Raw genomic sequence first — 15,149 nt, forward strand, 5'->3', positions numbered from 1 at the left:
ATCACAACTGCTCAAACAATTCTCATCACAAAATATCTCAAATACATCACATCATAACTCATAATTATGCATCCTCAATCATATAACATCATATGATATAAACGCTCTCATGATTCATCATGTAACGTCAACATATGCTCTTACAACATAATAACTCATTATTAATCATGTTGTCATCCTCAAACTCAAACTATGCACCTTCAAAGTGTAACATCATAACTCATCATATAACCTCAACATCATGCTCTTCAAAATTTAATGTCAAATAAACTTTGAAATTTTACATACCTCGTTGAGTCTGGTGTGATGGTGCGCTGAGCTCACGGTTGTTAATAACTATTAGTCTAGTGACTCATTCTAGACTAAACTCAAGACTTATAATTCAGAGCTTTCCTTCGCTCTGATACCACTTTGTCACAGCCCGCCCTAACTAAGGATAGTTAAGCCGAGTGATCTACGACTAGGGATGGGGTTAAAGAAGAAGGGGAAGAAAAGGGGCGTCATTTATAGCCGTAAAACTTACTCATCTTAATAAAACTCGTCATTTTTATTCATGAATACTCAATTGAAAATAGTCTATGAAAGACAGCATAAAACTTAATTAATATCATTAATCAAGTTATACATCATATGAAACCATTCTCTTAAGACTCAAAGTATGACATAACATACTATAACATCAACAACATCTTGCAGCGGAAAGTAGCTAGACATATGTATGAAGACATATTCTAGACAGGTTAACTATTTATTAACAACCCTGGAGACTCCGCTCATTGCAACACCATCATCACATCAGCTCAACCTGCACATTTAGAAAACATATGCAGGGCTGAGTACAAAAGCACTCAGTGGGCACGTATGCCTAGGTATAAAAATACATGCTTCAAAACTGTAAATTGTCATGCCATCATAAACAGTACAGCAAGGGAGTTTTTCGCTAAAAGGCCCAAGCTTACTAAGTTCATTTGTGATTCTTAAAGTTCGTCTGCAGACTAAGTTCTCTTGTAATCTATCATATCTGAAACTGTGTGCCGGAGAGGTGGCCACCTCTCACGGACACTTGACCGGCCAACCCGCTAGATGACTCACGGTCACTGGTGTACACTAGCCAAGGCAGGATAGCTATCAACTGCTCAAGACCCGAATTCGATTACATAACTGGCAAAGCCACATCAGATAGATATCATACTAAAATTTAAACATTTATGGCAAGACAACAATTGAAAAAAAAAAATTCAGTTCAATGATTTTGTAATGAAATATCTTGTTCAAATGTAACATTAAATTCGTTTGATAGATATATAAAACTGAAATTAACAGTTAAGTCATCTCATGCATTCATTCGTATAAGAGGCCTACGACACGCAGGGGATCTCTATATACGTATAGTAAAAGTAATGCCCACCTGATTGCAGTGTTTTGCTACTTAAGACAATGATTCTCTTTCCTTAGCGCGATAGGTTACTCAGGCGCTTTTGTTTATTTGAACCTTTAATAACACGAAAACATGTGTTCGAGTGAATAATAGAAAAGATAACAACAAATGCAGTGAATCACTATTCACTCATTTCTCTAACTACCCATATTTCCTTAAACGACTATATCTAACTCATATACAATCGTTCTTCCTTTATCAAAATACTTCATGTACCTTTGAGGATGTAGGAAATTCCATTTTATATTATTCTTTTATTTATCTATTATAAATAAAGAATAATTCTATAAACATAAAACGTTTTCCTTTTCCCCATTTAATAATGTCAATCACCAATATATATATATATATATATATATATATATATATATATACACATCAATAGCTCATTTATAAACTAAAAGTGATATTTTATCAACAATAAAACTTTAAAATTCTTAATAGGAATTATTTTGAATCATTTCCATCTCAACAAAACTGTATAGATTCAACTTCAACTAATAAACTGCTTTTACTCCGAACTCGTATGGAGTCGAATTTTATATCAATAGAAACCTCTTTGAGTCTAGTTTAATTGAAAAAAACGTATGTTGAAAAACTCCAAGTAGTTTAAAAGATATAGCGATTTTCCCATCGCCTACCAGATTCGGCAGTTTCTGCCAACTGAAAGTCCAGATCTTTGAAAAATAGCAAACGTTTCCGGAATGACCTCAAATTTTATATGCAGATAGATAACGCATATAAATTTATACCATAAAAATTTGAGAGCTAAATATCAACATATGGTTACTGAAATAGTTAACTTAATCATCTGCCTCACGACAGTTTCAACAGATACGGGCAGTAGACTTCTCAAATTTTAAAAGGGTAGTAAACGAAGTTCAAATAACATGAAACTTTGTACAAATATTCACCACACTCCCATCTATACCCCAGCAATTTCCCATAATATAATAGAAACGGGAATGCATCGAAATAAGGGCGTCAACTTACCCTTGTCCAAGTGAGCACTAATGGATGTTGTTCGCCGGGGGTTTTTCTGGTCGTCGTTCCGCTATGGTGTTTAGCCGCGAAGGTCTACGACTTAGTCTTCCTCGTGCGAGGTAGATCAGGCTACACAACGGTGGTTTCTCGATCCTTTTTCGTCGTAAGGATAGTGAGAAACGAAGGCCGTAAGTTGGCCGGTGGCTAAGTCGGGAATTCGACGTTGGCCTCCGAAGGATATTGTGGCCTTTGGTCGGGAAAATATAGAGAAGGTTTCGGCCTTTCGATTGTTGGGTTTGGTAGCCTGAAGATGGAGGAACGAGTACACGTTCTCGGTTCAGAGCCTAGTGGCCGGTCGGCGAATAAACGGCCCGGCGAAGGGAGCTCACTTGAGCTCTTGCAAGTAAGAAATTTAAAATTTTCTCTTGTTTTACCTCACACCTCTCGCACTTCTGCACTTTTTCCTTCTGCAGAACTCACCTCAATTTATAGAGAGGTTGAGGTGGTTGGTGGCAGCAAATGTTGAAGAAATATTGCTGCCATTTTTGAACACTTTGGTCTCGGCGTGATCATCTTCTCCTGCCATCTTTGAAAACTTTGCTCTCGGCGTGATCATCTTCTCCTGAAATTGGGGCTTTTTGGGTGTGATGGATTGCATGGAAGATATTGCAGCTGTGAAAATTGTGGATATTGGCATGATTTTCTCTTGCTGAAATCTTGACTATTTGGATGGGATTAACTGCGGAAAAATGCAGTTTTTGAAGATGAATAGTTGTGATAATGATATATGTTGGAGGGGTTGGTGTAATAGTGTAGTGATTCGACTATTTATCGTGATCTAATTTCTCATAGTTCGTACTTGTTTCTGTAATAATTGTCCAATTCTCGATGATTAAATACTCGTCGTATTTATATAAATTAAATCCTCAATCTTGAGATTTAATACGTGAAAGTCGGAATTAATTCGCGACTTAATACCTTAACACATATAACGCGAAATAATAAAATTATTATGCATATGATCTCAAATTATAATTCCAGCAATTTGATTTAAATAACACGATTTATGAAATCGGTTATAAATGTAAAATTTCTAATGCTAGTGATTCAATCAACTGGTAATGCAAAGTTTCAAATGTGTAGCTAAACCAAAAATTTAATTATTGGTTTGATTCATGACTGAATATTAAATCGCAGCTCTGTATCTCTTATACAGACTTTTGCTGAAATAATATTATCTGAACAAAATAATCACAATAAATAATTAAAAGAATTTTATAACTAATGCACATATTTAATCTAATATGTATTTAAAAGAGCGGGGCATTAATTTGTGCCTTATTATGCAAATATGTAAATTAATGACCGAACTCGTTTATAATTTACATACATGTGCATGTTTCTATTCAAACCCAATTTAAAATTAATTTTACTGAAATTTGAGAAGATAAATATTATATATATACATATAAATTCATACAGTATAATATATTGCAGAATATCCATATAATATATACGCTTTTGAGAAACATAAAAATAATACTAACAACTATACATCTAACTACGAACATTCAATTAAAATCATTTATCTTATATAAATTATAATTTTTTTTGTCAGACATGTAAACCTAATTTTTATCGAGATAAAATAAATAATAAAAATTACTAATTTAGATTATGTGTAAATTAATATTATATATATATATATTTTATTAAAATTAATGAATCTTTATATGGAATGTAATAGTTAATTAATTAATAAATAATGAAGATACATATGGTAAATAATTGCAAATGCATGTGATTTGAAGGATTTTGAAATATAGCAATTCTAGGTATGCCACGTAGGATAAGTGGTTTTTCTATTATGGAGTATATAAGATGGTCCTCATTATAATGCACAATAATAATTATAGTTAAAATGAGATTATGTATTCATTTTGTATTTCTAAAAATAAATTATAATATAATATGCTTACTTTATAGAAAAATATTAATTTTATTTGTATTGGTGATTTAATCTTTTACTAGCATTTGCATTCCATGCAATGCACGGAAAATATTTTTATCTTTATATAAAATTGATACAAACTCAATTATCATATTTATAAATATAATAAAAATTTAATTTTAACTGAATATATTTGACTTGAATATTGAAAAAATAAAAAAAATTGAGAAGAATTCATATAAAAATATTATGAAAACGCAAATATTTGCATAAAATATATTAAATTAAAGCCGTTTATCGTGATCTTTAATTTGATATATATAGTAAATATTTTATGATTAGTCAAATTTTATAATTTTAGAAAGAAATAAAAAAATGATAAAGAAAAAAAAATAAAAATATATAGTTACAAATAAACCTTTAATTTATTATAATTATGAAATTACCAATTAATTTTGAAATTAATTTGAATATGAAAGTTACCTTTTTAATATATTAGATTATAGATGATTGTTTACTAATCATGCTAAAGGTTCCATATTAAAGTAACTTAATAATTAAATACTAAAAAAACTCATGTACTATTCTATCAATTATAAAGGCTGCAAGATAGTGGGTAAGATAGTGGATATGTGAATGAGATGTGATTTTGTGACACCCAAATCTAATTAAAATTTAGATGCATATTTATGCGGAAAAATCAAGAATATAAATAAATATTTAATGTGAAAATAAAGAAATATATATTTATTTAAAACACTTTACTCATCATAACATCTTTATGTATAGCTAAATTCAAAATATTTGATTCGCCATTCGACCTTCCACGCGTCTCCCATGTTAAAAACCTGAAAATGTTAAATGTGAGATGAGCATACAGAGTACACTCAGTGTGGGAACATGCAATCATTGTCCACGTTAATAAAACGGTAACACATACAGTCACTTCATATATATCCTCAATATTCGCACTGTGGCAACCCAAGGACTATTAAAGTCCTGGACCCTATTTACGGCCCCTGGCGACATCCTCAAAATAAACCTCAAATTGCATTGTGGCAACCCAAGGACTGTGAAGTCCTGGACCCTATTTACGGGCCCCTAACGATATCCTCAAAATATATGTCATAACACATATGGTAAACACATATTATTAAAATGAATAATAAATAACCACGACATGTATTTAAATAAACCCCACACCTGAAACTTGAGCTTTGAAAATTAACTTGAATAATTCAAATCAAAATCAACGTCTTAGTCGCGCCATACCTAGTTACAATTAATTTAAACAATAATTAATAAAAGAATACAGAAACTTAATTATTATAAAATATATATACATACTTGTATGTGTGCGCGTGTGATCTATATTTATATGAGTCAATTAAATCTTAAATTACTAACCTCTGTAAGTAATCGATTTATTTGTCTGCCGATTTTCATGGTTGTGTGAATTAGCCTCCATTCTATTTATATCACTAGTTATAGGTTTGATTAGTCATCTACTAGATTTATTTTATAGATTTATAGGTATGGTTATGCAAACTTTAGAAATCCTACACGTATACAAACATATACACTAGTTTAATATTTTAAATTCTTTGTTTATTCATTTTTAAAAGGGATAACCATACACATATATTTCGTATAAACATGTATAAAAAAATTTATATACTTCTTATATGTATATATAGGATTAGGCATTGTACGTGTGTGTATATATATATACAATTATTCAATTATTTAAGAAATTCAAGCTTCAATTATTTATTTATAGATATATATAATTATATTTGTGGAAATAAATTTTATTTTAAAGCATAATTATAATATCAAAGTTATTATTATATTTTTTTAATTAGGGGCGCGACTAGACTAAAAAAATTAAAGAAATAAAATAATTTCAAGCACTTTATAAATTAAAAGTTCAATAATTTTCAAATAAAATTTGTAAAGAAAATAAATGGTTTTGGGCTGTGACAAATTTATTTGTAATCTTCATATTATACATATTTTTAAAACACAAAATCTCCCGGGTTGACCCGTATCCAGTTTCTGACCTGTATGCTAATCCAAACCCGCATCCTGACTCAAATCGTGTAAATGACACTATTTAGTTATACAAATGACACTGCTTATAATTGACACTATTTAATTATATAAATGACACTGTAACATTTTAAAATGTTATAGTGTCATTTTCAATCTCATAATGTTATTTAAAATAGGGTTAATTGCCTGTAAATCCATAATGTTTACACGGTATTGGTTTTTGCTCTCAATTTTAAAAATATGCTTTTAAATACATAACCTTTTGTTTTTGTCTCGTTTTTGTCCAGTGAACAAGTTTTTTCTTACGCCAGAGCCGGAAACGACACGATGGCCGCCGAAACTGATGCGGTGGCAGCCGAAAATTGATACCTAGACATATTTTTGACCCTCCGTTCCCCCACCAGCCGCTCGCCGCCCCCTCTCCTTCCCCCACAATCTGCCGTCGGCCGCCGCCACATAAACTGAACTAGAATTTTTGGGCTTGCTTTGTGGTTGAGTGAGTCGAGTCGAACGAAGGGTGTTTGGTCGTGAGTTGACGGTGGGGAGCCATTTCTGTCGTCGGAAATCGGAGGGAATGAGGGCTAAAATTTGGGGATCCAGGGTTTCTGTCGTCGAAAATCGGAGGGAATGAGGGCTAAAATTTGGGGATCCAGGGTTTCTGTCGTCGAAAATCGAAGGGAATGGGGGCTAGAATGTCGCTGTTTCCCTGAGTCGCGGCAGAAGGAGAGGTGGGTGTGATGGGTTTTTAGAGGGAGACGGAGGTGGCGGCGTAGTTCTGAGGGAGACGGAGGTGCCGAGAAGCTCTTTGTGTGTCACGGCGATGGAGGTCGCGGCGTAGTTGAGGAAGCCATTGTTGTGAGGTTTGTGTGGAAACCTTCTACTTGAATGTTCTGTTCGAATTTGAGGAAGCCATAGTTGAGGAAGCCATTGTTGTGAAGTTTGTGTGGAAGCCTTTGCGCGTGTGTGTGGTGCCGGTGGTGGTGGAGGCAGGGGGCAGCGCCGACGATGGTGGTGGCAGAGGGCAGTGCCGGCGGGGGAATTAGGGTTTGGGGGTGGGGGGAAGAGGGAAGAAGACGATGGATGGGGGGGGGATTTTCCTATTTTTGTTATTGTTTTTTTTTTTTATTCCACATGTTAAAAATAGCCTAAGTGTCAATTTCCGGCTACCACCACATCAATTCTTGCTGCCACCGTGTCGTTTCCAGCACCGGCGTAAGAAAAAACCTGTCACCGGACAAAAACGAGACAAAAATGAAAGGTTATGTATTTAAGAGCAATTTTTTTTAATTGGGAGCAAAAACCTATTCCGTGTAAACGTTATGGATTTACAGGTAATTAACCCTTTAAAATATTATAATGTCACTTACAATCTTATAGTCTCAATTACAGGAAGTGTCATTTATATTTCTGAATAGTGTCAATTATCCACAATGTCATTTACAATGTTATAGTGTCATTTGTACAATTGAATAATGTCAATTACATGCAGTGTCATTTGTATAACCGAATAGTGTCATTTACACGATTTGAGTCAGGATGTGGGTCATGATTTAGGTACAGATTAATCCGAGTGTACGGTACACCCGGGTGTACCCAAGACCACCTCTTTTTAAAATTGTCATTCAAATTAATTTGAAATTAATTTAATATTGAGAATTATTTTTTAATATAACATATATATTTGAAGTGTAGAATGTTAACCAGCGCTCCTAATTTACGACAAATCAATGCATAACTAAACCCTTACAAACCTTGCAAGCAGTGACGGAGCCAAGAATTTACGTTAGGGGGGCTAAACTTGTACGGGGTTTGCCCCCAAATTTTTTTTGGTTGGACATTTCGTACATTTTAAATAATTTTTTTAAAAAAATAAGTACAATAATAACAAATAATATTTTTATAAATTATACATTTTCAATACATTACAAAGAACTTAAAAATAAATATAGTTTCGTTATTAATTGTTGAGAAATTTTTTTATTCTCACTATTTATTTATTATTCATAAATAATAAAAATGAGAAGTTATTTTAAAAAAAACTGGAGGTGCTTCGGCCCACCCCAGCCTGTACATAGTTCCGCCTTGCAAGAGCAAATTAAAAGTTATAATCTGGAATGTTCCGGTTAGTTTGTCAGACATCAAAATCAGAGAGGGTCAGCACTAATTTCTAGTATTTAATTCCGCCGTGCACCATCAAAGCTATATGATTAAATTATTACATTTTTTATTATTATTATTTTCATTATTATTTTTATTTAGGCTGCATTCTCTTTGGTTATAATTTATCATGAAAAAAGAGGGATAAACAAAATTTCACCCTTTAAATTCTTTATTTATTTTCCATCATTTCCTATAAAATAAAAATTGACCCTTACTCATTCCTTCTTTTCACTATCAAGGAGGGATATATTATCCATCCTTGTATGGATAATATATCCCTCCTTTATAGTGAAAAGGAGGAATGAGTAAGGGTCAAATTTTATTTTATAGGAAATGAGGGAAAAGAAATGAATGATTTAAAGAGTGAAATTTTGTTTATCTCATATTTTCTCATGATAAATTTACAACTAAAGATAACACATCCTTAACCGTTATGAGTTGTTGGTTAATGATGATGTTATTTGTGTTAATAGGCAAAAATGCCCTTTTCTTATAAACACTTGTAAAAATGCCCTTTTTCATAAGTGAAAAAGAGCATTTTTACAAGTGTTTATAAGAAAAGGGCATTTTTGCAAATGCCCCATGTTATTTTGTGCTAATAGTGTTTGCTTCCTTTGCATGGGACCAGGTCCCGCTCGACTTCAGTGGTTTCCTCCTTTATTGGAATTCAAATCAGCAGCCCTTAGTTAAGCCAACTAGGACCGTTTAAATGGTTATTGGGTATTGAATCATTCTGATTTAATATATGATAATTAATTTTTTTTATTATTAGATCGATTTTGATTGTTGAATTTTCAAAAATATCGGGTATCAATTAATCCGATAACTGATTCGAATTAACTGAATAGTCAATTTTTATTTAATTATTAATTATATATATATATATATATTAATCATAATTATTATTTTATCATTCTAAATTTCGATATTTAATTAAAATAAAATCATGTTATATTAAAAAAATAATAATAAGAAATAGTCTTAGTGTAGTGAATAAGTTGCTCTTTGTATTTTGTTGGTGACCTGAACATGATTCCTCCAACTAAAGTGATTTATTTTTAAAAATGGGTGTTCGGATACCCCAAATAACCGAATCAGTATTTGGGTAACCGAACACACAATTTGATTTGAGAATGGTTATTAAAAATAGGCCCAATCCAATTTCGGGTAACCGAACCAATCGAAAGGCCTAGAGCCACCCCTTATAGCAGGGCTTTAAGAGATGGCTATATAAAATTTTCATCTTATTTTTAAAAATTAAAATTTAAACAAAGTTTAAAATAAATAGTTTTATTAAATTTAAATTCAAAAATTACGATAATCCAAAAAACGAAATTTAAAATTACATCATGTTAAAATATATCCTAAAAATTGAATTAGAGATCCCATCAACGTTTCATGATCTCGTCCACCATTAATTATATATTGCTAATTTTTGTGCCCCTATTCAACATGTGTCGATGTTTTAAATATGGTAGTCGATGAAGTCGTGTTTTCACTTATTTTCTATCTACACTTCACATGTATTAAATTGTCGAGATGGTCAATAGACGAAAAAAAGTGAGATAGAGCACGCCACTTTTGGCGTTTAGTGAGAGAGAGCACGCCACTTCAGGCTCTGTAGCGCCTGATTTCCTTCTCACGTTCGGCGCATCTTCCCAACGGCACCGGCGTGTCTTTCCACCGGCACCGCTGCCCCCCGTGCTCAGCTCGAAGGCGGCAGGCTGCACTCGATCTCCCAGCCCCTTTCTCCCATCCGCAGATCCGCCGCTGCATCTTCCATCACCGACTTTCGCCCGCCACCCTCGGCTGCCGTCGCCGGCTTCACCATCCCGCCAGCCCCTTTCTTCTCACATCAGGCGTTCAAGGCTCTGCTCTCCACCGGCGTTCAAGGCGCAGCTGCTCTCCGGCAGGCCGCGACTCTGGACTTCCACCGGTGATGACGGCGCCGGAGGCTCTCGCAGCCCCGAACTCCTCGGCGGCCTTGCATTCACGTTTTGATTTCCCTCCTATCTCTAACAACTTTTCCCCGAACTCCCATCTGGTGAGAGATGCGAACCATGGAGCCAACTTGGCACAAAGTGCGGCTACCACACCGACGCCAAAGGCTGTTCACACAAGTGTTGCGCCAATCGCGGATACTGGAGACAGTGGGTCTGCTAAGGCTACGAAAAGGACCTTTGCATCTCTGCTTCATACATCGTCTCAGCGGAAGCCTGATTTACTCATCCACAAATTCACTTCGCTGAATTCCGAGAGAACGGGGAGCGGTTTCTCACTCACCATCCCTAAGGCCATCATTGATAAGAACTTGGAGGGCTTTAAGCATGCCGCTATTGGGCGACTTTTCCTTCAAAAGGGTGACAAACCGAGATCTACACAAGACATCAAATCCGACTTGCAACGTTTATGGAACCTGAAAAATGGTTGGCAATTGATTCCGATGGGAAAAGGATTTTTCACGCTGAAGTTCGGAACGCAACAAGACAAAGACATAGTCAAGGCCAAAACGGTTTGGGATCTTTCTTCTGGCTCACTTCGATTGCGTGAATGGACTCGCAACTTTGATCCTCATAAGGAGATCTCTTCCCTCAGTCAAGTTTGGGTTCGCATATATAATATGCCCGCTGAATATTGGCACCCAGAGGTTTTTGCGGCCATGGGACGTACGTTAGGATTTCCTATCAAATTGGATGGCGCTTCGGCGAATCGGGAAGTGGGAAGTTTTGCTCGATTGCTTGTTGAGATTGATTTGTCTCTTCCTTTAATTGACTCTATGACAATTGATTGCGATATTACTTCCTTTTATGTGGAATTTGTCTATGAACATTTGCCTCGCTACTGCTCTCTATGCAAAATAACAGGCCACGTTCTCGAGGAATGCAAGCGGCTTAAAATCAATGCCGATGGTAATGATTCCAAGCAGGCTCCAACTAAGGAAGGCAATAATCAGGGGATGAACAAGGATGCCAATATGCCAGCGAAGGAAGTCAGCAAACAGGTGTTGAATACTTTCAAGCCTCCTGCTAAAGTTAGTAACTGGAAGCCTAAAGAGCAGCAGGAGTCTCTGGCCACGGGAAAAAATCAATTTGCTGGTCTCGATGTTGAGGAGGGGGAATTTTCGGTTGAAGAGGAAGCGGATACTCCAGAGCGACATGACACGCAGCCTTTGCCTAAGGGGCCGTTTGAGGATCCTCACCCCTCGGCGTCCCTTTCACCTCGGGAACCATTTCCGACGGGTTCTGGTGGGCAGCTTGTTCTTGATGCCCGATCCAGGTCTCCCTCTTCTGCGGTGATTCTGCATCAGGTCATCCCTGAGGCCCAACTTGGGTCGTCTTCCTCTGCGGAGACTATGCTTCAGGTCCCGCAATCGAATCTAGCTTTGGTGGTGATGCCAGGAAAGGCGATGCTGGAGGATTCACCCATACCTCGCGGCCGTGGGCGTCCAAAGGGTTCTACCAAGAAGGGGAGGGTTTCCGATTCCTCTATAAAGCACCGGCTCCGGCGTATAATCAAGAATGGTATGGATATGAGTAAGAGTCGTGCGGATGGTGCCGTTTTGCAGGGCGCAGGAGCACATATTGTGCCAGTGGAGTTCTTGAATAAAGTCCAACATGCTCAGGATGGAGGTGCGATTCTACAAAATTTTATGATTCATTCTTCTTCCGACGCTGCTCGAGCTATGTCGGCGGTGGTTTCTAAAAGATGGGGAGATATGTTGGACGACGACGACTCTTTGGATGAGGATGAATCTCTAAATATTTTCTCATAGTTTGGGTGTTTGTTTTCGTTTACCCGTTGTTTCTCGCGGGTGTTTAAGACTGCTTTTGTTTTGACTCTTGTCTTTCTTTTTTTCCTTTCTAATAAAATTTCTATTTCAGCATTCAGAGATGGTCAATAGACGTCTAAAATGTGCTTTTCCATTTGAGCAGAGACGACGATGACTCACACCTTTCTTTCTTTATCATTTATTGATATTTTTTATTGCCTTTTGACCTGCAGTCCTAACTGATTTTAAAAATCACAATATATTTTCTTAAAAAGAAAAATAAAAAATTAATTTAAAATAAAAAAATGTAAAAGATGAGATGTAGATTTGATGTAATTTGAAAGTGGAAAATATATTTATAGGAGAAATTGAATAAAAATAAATTAGCAATTGGCACATGCGCCATACACAATAACTTTTGAACCCCTATCAAATTTGTGTGTGTCGTGTGGGGATCCTCTATCTCAAATGTAGTGTGTATCATTATGTATCACTCTTAATTTTTTTATAATTTTTAATTATTTATTATTCAATTTTAATTTATTGTTCTTTAATATAATATAAAAATAATTAACAAGGGTTCACTCATTCAATTAGGGTTTATAATTATTTTTTTTATATTTATTTGAATTAATAATAGATTATCTGGGTTCATTAATTTAAAGTTAGGATATATAATTTTTTAAAATCTAATTGTTAGTGATAAATATTAGTTAGACTTCATAATATAATAATAATTTTTATTTTAATAAAAAATTATTATAAAATAAAGAAATTAATAATGGTACACGGTGGTACACACTACATTCTGGGACAAAAAATCCCATATGGGAGGAGGGAGTGGTGTTTAGGCATTCCTCGGTCAAGCACCAGAGGAGATGCTCTTATAAAATCTATATTCTCCGTGTTCTATAAATATGTATAGACAGTTGATCATATTATTTGAAGTATTGATAATGGAGAAAAAAAATTCATATTAATATTAAATTAAGAATATTATTAAGTAGATTGTAAGTAAATAACGTAAATTATAAAGTTAAAATATGAAACTTATGTATCTAAAAATAAAGGGTTAATTGCATATAATATCATGAACTTTGTCTGAAATCCATTTTCCCCATGATCTTTAAAAATTTTATTTTTTATCAAATACTTTGATATTTGTTTATTTTTTCCACGATTTTTTTTCGATGGCCGAAAAAATGACATAGTAATGACGTGGATTTAATTTTACACGCAACACTGACGTGAAATATATATAACTTTTAAATTACACATATAATAATAATAATAATAATAATAATAATAATAATAATAATAATAATAATAATAATAATAATAATAATAATAATAATAATAATAATAATAATAAGGTCCTAATTTCTTTTAATTTCGGGCAAAAAGAAATCAAAGATTGCTTTTGGCGTTAGAAAAAAACGATTGCTTTCCTTTCCACCACCTTTGTCGTAGGGTTCCTATCCCGATCAGTGTGGAAGTCTTCGTGTTCTTCCAAACCATTGCGCTGATTGTTGGTGTCGGTGCTTCGCCCATTAGTGACGTTGATTGCTGGCCGGTGCTTCGCCGAAAAATACGTCGATTGCTGGTGATGTGACAAGATCGCATATTTTGGTGTTTTTAATCAAAGTAGAAAGCGTGCCCCGAATTCTTTGTTATTTTTGAAATTTCAACCTTTACTACTTGTTTACACATACAAACAATGAAATTAGAGGAAGAACCAAAAGAGAACGAAGAAGAAGATATCTTCTAAATTGAAGAAGAAAGAAATGAGAAAGAAGAAAAAGAGGAAAAATGGAAGAACAGGGACACTGCTTTTTTTTTTTTTTTTTTTGATATGGACGCTGTTTTTTATTTAGGAACTAGGGTTTTAATATTTACACTGAACGCAACGTTTCATTTATCGAAATGGCGTGTGCCGGCGAGCCACATCAGCGCCACGTCGATTCTAATTTGAGAGAAAAACAATTGTGGGAAAATTGAACAAATGTCAAAGTATTTGATAAAAAATGAAATTTTTAAAGAAGGTGGGAAAGATGAATTTCGGACAAAGATCGTGATATTATATAAAATTAACCTAAAAATAAAATGCATAAATTCAGGAGATGCAGGAAAAGAAAGAAGTATATGCATGAATACGGGGGGAGGCGGGCGTACACAAATCCTTTAGAGGCGCAACATTATTGGGAGCCGACCAACAATCAACAAAACAAATTTACATACTGACCACAAAAACCCAACAAACGAAGAGAAACAGTGGTTTTCTAGTTTGAGGCAAAATTTAAAGTGCCCTTTCTCTTATGAATAATTTGAAAAATGCCCACCCTTATCATGCAAAGCACTACATGCCCTAAATAAGTGAAGAACCGAAAATGCCCTTTGAATGTGATGGATGTGCATTGTTTTCCGCAAATGTTCTTACACATCTATGACAAAAGTTGTTAAAGTGTAAGAAAAACATCAATTCATCAATTTAAACATTGAAATCGGTCAAATATGTGTTGGAACATGTGAAATACTGACAGAGAAAATAATATTTATTTATTTTTGAATTAAAATCGAAGGTTTTACAAGTAAATCGTAGGCTAATTAATCAATGGAAAATAAATACTAAAAATTAACACAATCGATATTAGCACTCAAAACACACATTGGAAAAAAAAAAAAGCGTCCGACCGTAAAAACAAAGTGTCCGACCGGACATAAGGTTTCTTCGGGCGGACACATATATGTTCCGGTCGGATAGATGTTTTTTTGGTTCCTATGTGTGTTTTGAG

This window comes from Salvia miltiorrhiza, chromosome 7, assembly GCF_028751815.1.
Source record: "Salvia miltiorrhiza cultivar Shanhuang (shh) chromosome 7, IMPLAD_Smil_shh, whole genome shotgun sequence".
Lineage (NCBI taxonomy): Eukaryota > Viridiplantae > Streptophyta > Magnoliopsida > Lamiales > Lamiaceae > Salvia > Salvia miltiorrhiza.